This window comes from Panthera tigris, chromosome B1 (assembly GCF_018350195.1).
Source record: "Panthera tigris isolate Pti1 chromosome B1, P.tigris_Pti1_mat1.1, whole genome shotgun sequence".
In the NCBI taxonomy this organism is placed as follows: Eukaryota; Metazoa; Chordata; class Mammalia; order Carnivora; family Felidae; genus Panthera; species Panthera tigris.
Window position 1 is genome coordinate 4,231,141 of NC_056663.1, and position 16,360 is coordinate 4,247,500.

Sequence of the window (16,360 nt, forward strand, 5' to 3'; positions counted from 1 at the left end):
GTCACCTTTGATGCCAACCGGCAGAATGAGAAGCACAGATCAAAATCTTTACACACCAGAGGCCGAGCCCAAATGGTTGCAGCAGCTAAATTTCTGTCTCACGGCAACTCTGTGAAGCAGGTGCTACTCACTGTTCATTGCAACGAGGAATCTGACATGGTCACTGCTTATGTAACACAAGCAAGGGTCACGCTTGTAGTGACTGGGAAACTGGATTAACCCACACCTCAGGATCCAAGCCATCACCCACATGCACACATTTAAATTATTAGCTTCCCCTGACGCTTTTCATTCCTAGCACCCAGACAATAGATGGCCAAGGGTTGCCAAGGGTTGACGGTGTTTTGATGGAGAGAGAGGCCATCTCATTTCCAGGGAATTGAGTCACACATTACTGATCCATGGCAGGGAAAAGGAAGGAAGGAAGGAAGGAAGGAAGGAAGGAAGGAAGGAAGGAAGGAAGGAAGGAAGGAAGGAAGGAAGACAAAGAGAGAGACTATGAAAACAACACTCAGTCTCATAATTTTTGTTAGTAAAGGTTCATCTTAAATAAAGATCAATTTTCTTTTTCAAACATTACCCAAGGTTCCTTGTTACCAAATATTGTTTGTACATGAGCGTACACGCAAGGAGCAAATTGACCGATCCAGAGAATGTTAAAAAAAAAAAAAAATCAACAGAAGAAAAAAAACAATCTTGAGAGATGAGTGGGTACAAAGAATAAAATAAATTGTAATCAAGAGCAAATATTTTAAGAAATGCAAGTATAATGACTCATGGTTTGGGAATTCCCATTAAGGACAAATAGTAACCAATCCTTATTTTGTTTGTGAATAATGATTTGGAAGATGCCTCTTCTATGGAATTGGTCTGCCCTTTATTGTGTCCCTTTCAGACAGGCTACTGTTTCTGTGTGCAGATTTCCAGTGAATATACATTGTTTTCTCTTATTTTCAAAAGAAAAAAAATCTCAGCTACACTGACGGCCTTCGAAGCCATTAAGTCAGTCGTTTGAAAATAATATAATATTGAAAAACTTTTGATTACCTGGTTCTACTTTTCATGCAACTTCCAGGTAAGAGCCAGAGATTCACTTAAGAATATTAATTTCCTCATCCTTTTCAGAAATATCTTCCTTTACGATGTTCATTATTTAATTTTTTAATGCTCCTTGCAATCAGCTGAATCATGCAACTATACGGAGAAAACTCCAGCAGTCCTTCCTCCTAATTCCTCCCCATTCCAAATCTTCCCCAAACAAATGCAGGCTAACAATTCAGGTATTCTACAATTTCCCGAATATTCACACCAGCCTGCATGTGTGTAGATACGTGTGCATATATGCAATGCACATACCAGCATGCATGTGTGGATACATGTGCATATACGCAACACGCATAAGTGAGACATGCATCCTCAGACACACACACGTGCGTGCACGCCTAGGCAAGTACTTCAAAAACATTTTTTGCCAAAATGGGATTATACAGCATTTTCTTCCCTTTCCTATGTTGCAGACATCCCTTCGTATCCATGCGTATAGGACTACACTAAATCTTTTTAATAGTATGAGCACTTTGAAAAAAACTATTTCTTTATGGTGTTGCTTGAAGCAAAATGGTACATGGCAATAGAACGAGGGTGTGTGTGTGTGTGTGTGTGTGTGTGTGTGTGTGTGTGTGTGAAGGCAAAAGTTTGGCTCAATATCTCTCAACAGGCTGCACAGCACAATTTATTATTTTAATGAATTTATAGCAATCTACTCCTACTGAATCAGAAACTAGATTTTCTAGTACATGGAGAGCAGATTTCATCTCCCTGGGGTAAATGCACATTAATTAAGTTCACAGAGCCAATATATAAAATCAAAATGCCAAATTAATAAATTACAACTCACAGCAACTAGACTATTTTCATTGATACAACAGTCGTTTTTCTAACACGGGAGGCCTATATACGAAGGCAAATTGCAACCTGAAGGCTTCTTGCTTAAACATGGAATCCGAACAACAGAAATAAATAAGAGAAGCGATAGAAATCAGATAAAAGAACATCTGATGCCGCAGGTGAGCAAAGCTCATTCCATCAATCTACACACGTCATTCTGACCTTTTCGTTAGTTATGGAACTCCTGGGGACTTGATGGAGTCTATGAAATGTTTTACACAGAAAAACACACACGCAAAATTGTGCATGTAATATCACAGCCTCATAGAAATTGAGATGATCCATGACCCCCAAATTAGCAGTGAGAGATAGAGTATAGGGACAGCCTCATAATGGATTGGATGATTAAGGTGGACTCCCTTCATCCACACCCCCAACAGGGATGACTGTTCAAGGGACTCTCAGACTCAACGATCTTGTAACCGAGCGCGCAACTCCTCTTGGTTGACCTTGACTGGACATGGCTTTGCCTTTGGCAATGTGTTTTGCTGCTGGCACTTATTTTAATTTCTATTCTTTCATCGGATGTATCAATAGCCATGGGTTATATATAAGCCTTGCTAGACTGTTTAAACTCATTCCTTTGTGACGGGTCTGCATCTCTTTTCTCCGAATCATCATTTGATTGCGTTCACATTGTACTTTCAGAAAGTAATCATATTTCTCCTATGGTTGTGCTTTTCCAAAGTGTTAGTACTGATATTACTAACAGCAATAATTATTTTCAAGTGCCGTTCTAAAATCTTTGATTAGCGGTTCTCACGTAGCTACTGTTGAAAATCCCTGCAAATCAGGAAGAAGTGCATCTAGAGAAGGTCTGATATGAGGGCCAACAGCTCTGCTCGCTACAAGGTGAAAGTAGGTAAGCAAAGGTCACCCCACCAAAGGTCCATGTGTACCTGGGTTTGCCAACCCACACCATCTAAATAGTCAAGAGGAATGTGATTCTAGTAGTTCCTCATTTGTTTCAGCCTCTATTACTGTTATAAACTCAAGATAATGTTCGAGTGCCAGCTAATGGACAGCTAACCGCTGTTCCTTTGCCATCGCTTTCTTTAGTCAGAAATGTCTCTCTCTTTCCAGGTGGGTCATTCATGTTTCACGCTTTAATTCAAGTTGAGTTTGGATAATCACTTCAAGGGAGAAATAAATCAGGGCTGACATTCTAAATAAAGCTTTGAGTTTGAAGGGTAATAATCTAGCTGCTCTTTCTAAGTCCAGATCCACGCATGTTAAAGGAAAGAAAATTCTGCTTGAGGGATGTGTCAGAGGGAAATGTGGAATATATTCAGTCAACGCGAGACACGTTGTTGATCCGGAGCCCCACCCCGGCCCCAGAGTTAATGACTTAGGGCAACCCGGATGCAAAGGTGTGCTTGGAGCCCAGTTTCCCTTCTCCCTGGTGAAAATCGAAGTGGTTGATTTGAAACCACCGAAACCACATGAAACCACATGAAAACGTTGGCCATTTGCATCCACGAAATAAATGTATCATAAAAGAAATGAATCCATTTTAAGTTCTCACAAGTTTAATTTAATGGCCTATATTAAGTCCATTATCTTTTAAACATGAACAGTTTTAGCACAGCGTGGACCACCTTAACTCTTGGTCTTTAAATCACTCCAGTGCTGTTTTAGAAGCTTCTAGATGAGAGGATGTGTTAACCGGAGGGAGAATCAAATTCATATCCGTTAACTGGGGACACTTATTGGTGGTTTTCCTTTTAGGTATTGAGGGGACAAAATATGAAACACGACAAGAAATTAAGTTCTGGTTGAATGCAGATTTCTTATCAAAAACTAGTTTTGAATATTTAGTTGGAGGCAAATGTCAAGGATTCAGGCTTTCCATTGGTGCCTGCTAGAATCTGTTAGAGTTAAGGGGTCAAAGACAGAGGAGCATGAGACATGGTGTACTGTCAGCTAACGTCTGATGGCCAACGTGCTGTGGGGATTTGGAACTCACCAGTTCCACTTTGCCCCCCTCCTTGGATGGTTTCAGATGCTACGGCCATGATTTAAAAGCCAAAAGGGGACAAAATGGTGACATGGAGGCCGAAAAAAACAGAAAGCAACAGCTCATTTAATAGTCGAGTGACAATAATTCAGCCTTTTCTTTCGGGATTTCTCAGAGGAAGTGGTGTAGGCCAGGGACGAAACCATGTAAACCTGACCCTCTGGCCGCTCCAGGCCCCCGTGAATCCTGAGGAGAATGGGGGCCTGGCATCTCCCCCTCCGGACACCCTTCCATCCACCTCCTCTTGCTGCTACCTTCCTACAGATGGTACTTTGTTTTGCTCCATAAGCTTGATTCTTCCTCACTCAGAAAAACCCTCCTTTCACGCATCTTTCCGGAGAACTTCTGTTCCGTGCCTGATACAAGAAGGGCGTTTGACACATGAGGCTTTTAAACACTTCATCTGAAATAGAGCCCAAGCATTAATTCCGTAATGACCTGCACCTGGCCCCCAAGTGCAGCTGACCTTCCCTCTCGGCCTGACCTTGCCAAACACCAAGTACTCTCTATGCGCCATCGAATTCAGGCATTTTCTCCTTCGCTATGGCATCATAACCAACATGCTTCTTTTCCTCTTTGTATTCCTATCACTTAGCTCAGCACTGGGTCTTTGCTCACTGGGAGATGCTCAGGGAAGGCTTACTAAATAAATGAGAGAAAGAATGAATGAGCACATCTTGCGTGTCTATTCGCATAGCCACATACATATTCTCCGGTATATATACATGTGTGCGTATACACACATATACAACATCCAAATGTATATGTATGTAACTGTATATGTATGTGTGCAAAAACATAATTCTCTGTGTGTATACACACATGTATAAATGCACACTCAGGAGCATGCGTTTGCACATGCATACACAAATGAACTTAGGTATATGAGAGGATGTATGGGGAGTGGTTAAGAACCACAACTTCAGGAAATAGGTAGACTGTGTTTAATCTCTGCTTTCACAGTTTTGTAGCTAAGAGGTGTTTGCAAACTAAATTACTGTAAGTTATGACCTCATTTTCTCTACCTGGTGATACTAGGTAACTTTAATTCACTTACAGGAATCTTGTGAGAATTTAATAAAAAAATCTATGCAGGAGTTTATATCATACTACACACACACACACACACACACACACACACATATGTATCACCTCTCTCTCATCTGTCTATCCGCAGATATACATATACCTTAGTAAGCAGAATGTAACGCTATAATTGATAGAATGGATAATTTTAAGACAAAAAAAAACTTGGAAAAGAACAATTCCTTGAGAAGAGCATTTTATAACCCAGGGGAGGCTCTTAAAGCATTTTCATGGGCAATTGTTTTTTCTCATTCCAGCTAATGAACTGTTTTGTATGAAACACAATTTCCTGCCACAAGCAAATGTTTACTATTTCGTATGTCAAAATCCTCATTATACCACCAGTATTTGTTTCCTTCAAATCGATTCTGATGCTTTCAGATTCTTATATTTCATGCATAAAGTCTAAATCCAGTATATTCAAAGATGGGACCTTGGAAAGCAAATGGAAATGCTGAGTCCTTAAAATCAGTATCTTATGATCAAAATATATGACTGCCTACATTTGTGGTTAACAATTTTCCCTTTGCAGCTACCATGTCAGCCAGGATTTTTAAAGAAATCTTAAAAAGAATAGTTTCCCACCATTTATCAATTTTGCTGTAGACAAGAATCAAGTAAAACCTTCCTTCTGTAACCAAACTTAAATATCCATGTCAAAATATGCCTATGATTTTCATTCTGATTTATTTAAAACACCTTCTGTCCCATAGATAAAAAGCATTTGCTAATTGTTCAAAGAAAATTTGGTTCTCAACCAATGGAATTACCCTACACGTTCGAACACTGCTGTATACAAGGAAACTATTCATTCTTGTGAGTACACATTGACTCTTTAATTTGAACCACAGAGCTGGTGTTTTCTACCCAAATTCTATTTCACAGAAAATATGGAATTATTAAAAACCAACCAAAGTCCACAAAGACATATTTCAACTGCAAAAATATCTAAAAGGTCAACCTAAATTATGGTAAATGATTTGTGAAAACTACATTTTTAAAAATTGAATCAAGAATAAAATGATTGAACATCAGTCTATAAAAATTATGGAACAGTCTGTGAAATATCTGAATGATATCCAGGACAAAAATAAACACATACATGAACGAAGGAAAAGCCATTTAAAAATAAATCAGAATTCAGAATCAAAATAACTAAAATGTCAGGTTGACAAATTTTTATCATATATTCATAAGTGTTTCTAACATTCTATTTACTTTTGTCGCTAATAAGAGAAACCATTAGAAATAGAAGCATCTTGGGGCACCTAGGTGGCTCAATTGGTTAAGCATCAGACTTTGTTTGGCTCAGGTCTCTGAGTTCCTAAGTTGGAGCCCCTAGTCGGGCTCTGTGTGGACAGTTCAGAGACTGGAGCCTGCTTCAGACTCTGTATCTCCCTCTCTCTCTGCCCTCCCCACTCACACTATGTCTCTCTCTCTCTCAAAAATAAATAAATACTAAATACAATTAAGAAATAGAGGCATCACAAAAAAATAGAGGCATTTCCTTTCAAAAAGTGGAAAAAAATAAGAGTGACAGAGCGACAGGTTTGCTGGGGCACAGTCTCTAGATTTTCATGTCACCATATTGACTTGTTCTCCTTGTCCCCAAGTCAAATGATTGCCATGCCTTACCATGAATCTTTGTCATCACATAATATTTACTATGTCTTGACATGCCACATTAAGTTTCTGATTTCCTAAATGATATTTTTAATTCATACATAACCTTAATGAAAAAAATGAATTTTTTTTAAGTGATTGAAATATCAGTGAAAACAAGTTGACAAACAGAGATCTCTGAATAAATGCTACTTACATACACACTCCTTTGATATTGGGCAAACTTAAGAGTTCTGATAGTAATCTATGTCATTGTAAGTTGTGTGTACTCTCAATATTTTCTGTTATAAATTTACCAAAAAATTATGCAATTTCTTTTGTTTATGGTAAAGAGCAATGTTCAGTGATGCGACAAGCAAATGTAATATTACAAAACACTCTATTAAATTGGTAACTTCAACTATATTCTGTATTTATATGTTGAAATATGTTGATCTCACCAATAGTCTATAAATTTACTAAGACCCTTAAGGTCTCCATATTTAGAGTTTCAATTACTGCAGATGAGCATTGTTACTGTGAAATTTATAAATATTTCCATTTAATTTCCAGGGTTAAATTCAATGACTGAATGCATTCATTAGAATTTTTAAATTATTGTTTTCATACTCATTATGTAGTATAATATTTTCATGCATGAATAATAATTTATGTAAATAATGCCCATTCTAAATTACTGCCGGAAAAGTACAAAGTTCAGTGGCCGGATTAAGCCTGTTATCAAGGTGATTATGTTTAGAGACAATTTAAAAGTTGAAAAGACTTTCTCCAATTTAAGCAAAGGTGCTTAAATTAAAAATTTAAACATCATTTTGGTAATACTAAATTCTAATTAGAACTAGAAAATATAGTACTAGTTTAAGACTATATAGCATTATGTTTTGAACAAGCTGATCTAGTGTTTTATATCTAAATCAAATTTCCTTTAGAGGTCTTGGATAAGACATAAGAATTTTATTATATGATTTGGTTTATATTAACTATATGATGGACAGGGTCATCAAAATAAAAACTCATGGGAAACAAGGAACCCTGAATCCCTCCAAGGATTCAATGTTCTGGTTCCAAAAAAAAAAAAAAAAATTAGATAATATTCTGATCATTATCATTGGTTCTGCTTTACATTTTATTTGAATAGGCATGTTTGTATATTTCATGCAGTATCAGTATTGTTAATAAAATTCACCTTCTCCAGTGACATTGCCTTCAGCTAAATCTAATTTCACTCTGGGCACTTAGACTAGGGAGAAAGCAGTCGGTGCCCTAGTGAAAGCTTTACTCTCTTCTAGATAGATTCTCTAGTCTGTAATCCTCTGTTAAGACTACAGTTAACTTTGTTTACCCAGATAGTACACATTGATTTTCTCAGGAGACCTTTATGCTAATGGAGAAATATTTTTAAATACAGATGTTAAATATTATATAGAATTTTGGTTTTGCTGACAAAGCACTTTTTAATGCAATATCTTTTTTTTTCTTTCTAGAAAAAGGTTTGTGTCTGCTTGCAAATATCAGACTATATGATAGATGTCATTATTGAAAATATAAATTTCAAAAAGAGCACGTCCACATAGCAACAGTTTTAAAATGCACATTTCACTTAGCTCCCAGCCCTATTCACTTTTCCACTCATTTTATAAAATAGCTCATAAGTATTTTTTCCAACAGAGACAATCTCACCAATCATGTGTTATATAAAATGACAACGAGCAATACCAACAAAAAATAGCCCAGAAAAGTCCATAGAGTTACTCTTTTGACCATCATTCAACACCAACCAAGTCTCCACAACATTTACCTTAGGAAATTGAGCAAAATGTAATATTAAAGTGCCAACTTTGTCTGGAAGGAGACGACAATTGTCACGGCTTCTGAAACAGGGAAGCATTATCGACCTTCTGAGCAAATGTCAGATATGTTGACTGGACAAGGTAACTTCACAGGCAGCTAGGTAGGGTGCCTTAGAAACACTTTCACAATGTTGAGCGAAAAAGAAATTATGTGAAGTCAGTGTATGTGGAAAGTGGTAGGCACGCACAGAGGCAAAAGTTAATAATAGCACCTATCAACCTTAAGTTGGCTTGTTACTCTCCAAATATGAAATGATTCCCCAACGGTAATAGACTTAAACACCTTTAAGTATATTAAATATACTCATGCCAGTTTATATTATATACACATATGGTATATAAGTATATGTGCATGTATAATATATATATATAGTATGATACGTATATTTATATAATATGTTTATAATACATAAATGTCCTGGCCTGAAAGATATTGCAGTAAGAATAGTAAACAATCCTAAATGTCACTACGCCCAAAACTTTAAATAAAAGCATGAATTTGTCTGTCTACCTATCTGTGCAAAAAACACACGCTACCCTTATGTTTTCTGGTAATTCTACAGTAACTAAATTCAACTGTGTAAAGCACATGTAGATTTTATCTTTCCACAAAGAGTGATTTTTTTTCCCCCAAGTGCACTGAATACTCCAAACAAAAACATAGGCAGATGTGATTAACCCAGAAACAGGTAAATGGGATCTGCTGTAAATAGGGATTTGCCTAGACCCCTACCCACAGTCTATTTTCAATTCACAGGCTCCAGAGTTTATTTATGCTAAACATAATAGTCTTTGTTTTACCCATGAGAGCAAATCTTGAATACCTCTGTACAACAAGACTAAAACAGACACACCTCAGCATTTACGCTTAGAGTGTTACTAATTTCTTAAAACCGAATGCCTGAAGCGATCATCTCTATTATTTCCTCTCTCAAAGGGCGTACTCTCTTTCACCTTTTCAAAATTTTTGTCCCAAAGTAGTTCAGCGATATCAAGACTCCAAAGGGTACCAGGCACAAACTCTGGAAACACAAGCAAACTCCACATGCCTTCCAATGACCAAACGGCAAAACAAAATCATCTTCTCAATTAAAAGTTTCAGCTTGGACCAGAAAGACTCACAGAATGGAATTCTCTTTAATTAAGCACTAACTTCATTACTGGCTACCAAAAATTTTAAGGCAACACTTCTGAATTGAAAATGATTTTTCACAGAAAAGCAGTCTTGCTAATTGGTATTCAAAATTTTCCAAACGTCTCCACTACATGTCAAAAGAAAAACCACTTCTCCAATTAAAAAGAGCGTTTCCGACAAAGGAAAATTGTAAACACAGGTTTTGCGCTGGGAAATTCGGCAATTAGACTAGACCGTGTTCTGCCATCATCAATATATAAATCTAGAATATAAACGTCAAATGTTTATAACATCCAACCACCTCTGAAAGAGCAGCTTATATTTGCATTAGAATCTTTAATCCAGAGTGGCAAGGGTGAGGTCGTCTGGACAGTATGTGGGTGCAGAGCACATTAAATGTCCTACCTTCATACAGGGCTTTGAAACCTTGGGCACTCACGGCGAAGTCTGTCGTGAACCACAGCGCGAGGATAGATCCTGTGCTGACGATTGAGGACGGCAGCTGAAATCCCGATAATCTAAACCACAAAAAAATACATGAACATGGTTAAAAAGCCTAAATGTGTTATTCAAGCTTATTTGATGAGGTCACTGTGTTTCTTCTTTCCCTGCACTATGTTTGAGACACGTCACGAAACAATGTCAAGTTTCATACCCAAGGTGTTGCCAGGTGATTGAAATTAGGCACGTTCAACTAATGGTTTATTTAAACAATTTTGGCAAAAATTCTTTCTTGAAGAAATTGTATAATGCGTAAGACAGGGAATGCAATGCAAAGGCATCCTCGTACGTGTGCTACATGACAAAATATGATTTTGCACGTACTTTATTATTTTCCTCTTAATTTGTTAGATGGGGGGTTGTCACATCTCATAGTCAATGTGCTTATTCTTACTATCTGCTCAAAATAAATCAGAGCTTTCTTGAAAAGAAAACATACTGGCCACAGCATAATAAACAAAAAACCTATTGTTCCCTTGAGCAGAGGTCAAACGAATTGATTTTAATGTGTGGTTTTCAAGACAAATCTTTTAGATTCTGAGATATGCTTTTCACCTATCACTAGGTTTAGATATATTTAGAAATTTTAATGATGATAGAGTCAGCACTCTGAATGAGTGAACTAGTATAATAATATATACTTTATGCATAATGCGTTATAAAGTTACAGGTTTCCAAAAGGTCAAAGAGACACTTCATCGGTTTATTTTTTACCTAAAGTTTGCTAATTAAGTAGCTTGTCTCTAAATATGTGATTTAGTATAGTGAGAATACAAATCTCTCTGTCTGAACACAAATCCAAAAGGAGTAAGCCTGAATGTTCATTCCTCTTAAAGAAATTCTGATTTGCCAGTAAGTCTATGGGTATTAAATACCTAATTCCAGCTGCCGTAGGTTTTAGAATCAAACTAAAAACTTGTTAGGGGAAAATAACAAAACAATCGCCGATCACTAAACAGCATAAGTCTAAATATCCCTGGATCGAAGAGGAAATATCAAAGGAAATTTAAAAAAAATACCTTGAAATGAATGAAAGTAAAAAGACAAGATAGCAGAAGTTAGAGGACTCAGCTAAGTGCTGAGAGGGAAATTAATAGTATTAAAATATACAGTATAAAAGTGGAAAGATCTCATATGAGGAACCTAAGCTCCCATGTGAAGAAATTAGAATAGTGAAATAAACCTAAGGCAAGGAGAAGGCAATACATACAAGATAAACGCAGAAATCAAAGAAACCTAAAACAGAAGAACAACAGAGAAAAACAATGAAACAAAAGCTAATTCTTTGAAAAGATTGACAAAATTACCAACAATCTAGCAAGGCCCACACAAAAAGTGTGTGTGTGTGGTGGGGGGGGTGGTAGAAGATATAAACACCTAATACCAGGAATAAAATAGCAAATATTACGAGAGACCACACAGACATAAAATAATAATGGAATACTATTTAAAAAATGCACACATAAATTTAATTTCCATGAAATAGGCCACTTCCTATAAAAACACAAACTATCACACTTTTTGAATACAAAATAGAAAATCTGAATAACCCTGTAACTCTTAAAACTCCCCCAAATAAATCTCCAGGGCCAGGTGGTTTTATAGGAGAATTCTACGCCATGGACTGAATGTTTGTGTCCCCCAAAAGTCATATATTGAAACTGAACTCCCAAGGTGATGATATTTGGAGCTGGGGCCTTTGGGTGGTAATTTACGGGCAGAGCCCCCATTAATGGGGTTAGGACCCTTATTAATGAGACTCCAGAATCCCTTTAATATGCCCTCTGCCATGTGCAGACACAGCAAGAAGAGGTTCTCTATGTAACAGAAAGCACTCACACCAGACACCGAAGCAGCTGGAACATGATCTTGAACTTCCCTGTCTCAAGACCTGTGAGAAGTAAATCTGTGTTATTTATAAGCCGCCTTGTCTATGCTATTCTGTTATACACAGACATCTACCCGAATGCACTAAGACATCTACCAAACATTTGAAAAGTTGGCACCGATTTTACACAGTCTCTTCCAGAAAACAGAAGTGGATGGCAACTTCCTTATGTGTTTTATGGCACTAATGTTACCCTGTAACTATGGACTGAACTGTTGCCCCCCCACTTCACATATTGAAGCCCTACGTCTCAATCTAATTGTATTTGGAGACAGGGCTTTTAGGAGATAAGTAATATGAAATAAGGTCATGGGGTGAGGTCCTAATCTGATAGCATTCGTGGCTTCATAAAAGGAATAGAAAGAGAGATTTCCCCCCCCCCCCGCCCACCCCCATCATGTTTTCACTTAGCAGAAGCCATATGAGTACATGGAGAGAAGGCAGGTGTGTGCGAGCCAGGACCAGTCCTCACCAGAACCTGATGGTGCTGCACTCTGATACCAGATATCCAACCTCCAGGACTGTGAGAAAATATACTTCCTGTTGTTTAAGCTACTCAGTGGATGGTGTTTCATTGTGGCCGCTCAAACTAAATACCCCGGTATCAAATCGAACAAAACCTTTGCGAGACAACAATGGATCAGTAACTGCTCTCACACACATATAGATATGAACATTTTTAACAAAGTAGGAGCACATAGAGGCAACGTATCACACGAATTCTCCAACATAACCAAGCGGTGTTTATTCCAGGGATGTAAGTAGCGTTCAGTATTTGAAAATCAATCAATATAATCTGCCAGCGCGACAGGCTAAAAGAATGAAATCACAAGATCGTGATAGTCTATGTAGAAAAAAGTATTGCACATATTTAAACACCCAGTCATGAGAAAACCTTCCAGTAAAATATGAATAGAGGAAAACTTCCCCAACTTGACAATGGGTATCTAAAAAAAAAAAAAAAAATACAGCTAACATGATATTTAATGGTGTAAGACTGAATGCTTCCCCCTAAGACTGAGAACCAGGCAAAAACGTCTGTTCTCGTCACTTGTATCCAACATCGTGCTGGAAGATCTAGCCAGAGCAGGAAGCCAAGTGGAGAAAACAAATGCATATGGATCAGAACATAAGAAAGAAAATCGCCCCTCTTTGCAGAGGACACAATTATCTGCATAGATGACGCGGGGGAGTCCATAAGGAAACTCGTGCAGCTAATACTTGAAAAAGTGCACAGGATGCAAACGAACATACAAAATTCAACTGTATTTCTGCATTCTAGAACTTAACACATGGACACCAAGATTAATTATTACAATGGCATTTATAATCATTCAAAAAAGTGCTTGGCTGTAACAAAACAGGTACAAAACTATCCTCTCAAAACGGTGCTATGGTGACGAAAGATACCAGTAAGAAACTAAACAAATGGAGAAACATATCGTGCTAACAGACTGGAAGCCTCAACACTGTAAAGATGTCAATTCTCCCCTAATTTATATACAGGTTTAACACTATTTCTATCAAAATCCCAACAAGATTTTTGGAAGATATACGCAAGATTCTTCTAAAATGGATATGGAAAGCTCCCAAACCTCAATAGAATAGCTTAAATAATTTCAAAGAAAGAAAGAAAGAAAGAAAGAAAGAAAGAAAAAGAAAGAAAGAAAGAAAGAAAGAAAGAAAGACCCACATAAATATGTTCCACTGATTTCAAGGTGCTAAGGCAATTCGGTGGAGTAAAGATAACCTTTTGACAAATGATGCTGGAATAAATAGATGTCCAGAGACGAAAATACCAAACGCAAAAATAAGCCTGCACCTAACTCTAATACCTTATATAATAATTAACTCAATATGGATATGGACATAAATATAAAACTATAAAAATTTAGAACAAAGCATACTAGATAATCTAGGACTGACTGAAGAATTCCTAGACTGGACGCCCAAAGCATAATCCATTAAAGGAAACATTGATACATCAGGTTTCATAAAAATTATTATTTTTTTTTGTCAAAGACCCCATTGACTGGGGTCTAAAGACATGGTAAACACTGATAGAAAGTATCTACAAGCCTCATATCTGACAAAGGATAAGTGTCCAGAATATATAAAGAACATTAAAGACTCAACAGTGAAACAACAAACAATCCAATCAGAAAACAGGCAAAGAACATGAAGTCACTTTATGTAAAACAATATAGAGATGGCAAATGGCTACATGAAAAGATTCTCAACATCATTAGCCATTAGAGAAATGCAAATTAAAACCACAAAGAGGTATCACTACTTATGTATTCAGAATGGCTAAAATAAAAAGTAGTGACAATACAAAATTGGGCAAGAATGTGGAGAAAATGGATTGTTCTTTTTTTAAAAAAATGGTTTTTTTAATGTCTATTTAGTTACTTTTTGAGAGAGAGAGAGAAAGAGCATGAGTGGGGAAGGGGCAGAGAGAGAGGGAGACACAGAATCTGAAACAGCTCCAGGCTCCGAGCTGTCGGCACAGAGCCCAGTGTGGGGCTTGAACCCACAAACCATGAAATCACAACCTGAGCTGAAGTCAGACTCTCAACTGACTGAGCCACCCAGGTGCCCCATGATTGTTCATTTATCATTAGCCGTCACAACCACTGTGGAAGCAGTGTGACAGGTGCTTAAAACATTAAACATGTACTAACCGAGCAATTGCTCTCCTCGACATTTACCCCAGAGAAATGAAGATTTATGTTCACACAAAACCTGCACACAAATGTCTAGAGTAGCTTCATTCTTAATAATCAAAAATTGGGAAATGTAGTAATTAAAACAGTATGGCACAGGTAAAAAATACACGCATAGATCAGTGGAACAGAAAAGAAAGCCCATAAATAAACTCCCAATAATCTGGCCAATTAGTCTTCAACAAAGGAGGCAAGAATATACACTGGGGAAGACAGTCTTTTCAACAAATAGTGCTAGGAAAACTGGACAGCTATATGCAAAAGAATAAAACTGGACCACTTTCCTACAGTACACAAAAAAAGAAATTTAGAATGGCTAAAAGATCTACGTGTGAGGCTCGAAATCATAAAACTCCTAGAAAAAAAACATAGGCAGTAATCTCTCTGACATTGACCATAGTAACATTTTTCTAGATATGTCTCCTAAGGCAAAACAAACAAAAGCAAAATTAAACTATTGGGACTGCACCAAAATAAAAACCTTTGCACAGTGAAGGAAGTCATCCTCAAAACAGAAAGGCAACCTACTGAATGAGAGAAAATATTTGTCAACGATACGTTCCGTAAGGAATTAATATTCAAAATATATAAAGAACTTATACAACTTAACACCAAAAAAAAAAATCTGATTAAAACATGGGCAGAGGACCTAAATAGACATTTTTCTAAAAACTAAATACAGATGGCCAAGAGACATGAAAAGATGCCCAGCATCCATAATCATTAGAAAAATGCAAATAAAAACCACAATGGTGGCTCAATCGGTTAAGTTACTGACTTCGGCTCAGGTCATGATCTTACGGTTCATGGGTTCAAGCCCTGCATCGGGCTCTGTGCTGACAGCTCAGAGCCTGGAGCCTCCTTGACATTCTGAGTTTCCCTCTCTCTTCCCCTCCCCTGCTCATTCTGTCTCTCTCTCCCTCATAAATAAACATTAAAACACACACACACACACTCACTCACTCACTCCCAATGAGATCTCACTCTACAACAGTCAGAATAGCTACAATCAAAAGACAAACTATGACAAGTGTTGGGGAAAATGTGGAGAAAAAGGAACCCTCATGCACTCTTGGAGGGGATGTAAATGGATGAAAAAAAAGTCAACCCCCAAAAGGTTATAGACCATATGATTCCATTTTTCAAACATGCTTGAAATGGCAAGACTATCGAAAAGAGGAAGAGAGAGTTTTTGCAGCCAGGAATGAAAAGGTAGTAGAGGTAGAAAGGAAGTGAGTGCGGATCTTAAAGAACCACATGAGGGATCCTCATGGCACAGCAACATGGTATCCCCACTGATTCAATGTCAATGTTCTGTACGTTAGTGTCCTACAGTTTTGCGAGAAGTTACCTTTGTAAGAACTCGGTATAGAGTACCCAGAATCTCCCTGTGTTATTCCTTATGACTGCGTGGAAATCTAAAGAGTTTAATGAAGCAAAAGATTAGAGGGTTTGGGACTGAGAAGCAATCAATAAAATATTAACAGAAATGAAAATAATCAAAGTATTTAAAAAAATAAGAAAGTATTTAATAACAAAACATTCTCATTAGGTTAAAAAATAAATTCAACAACAGTGTTGAGGATT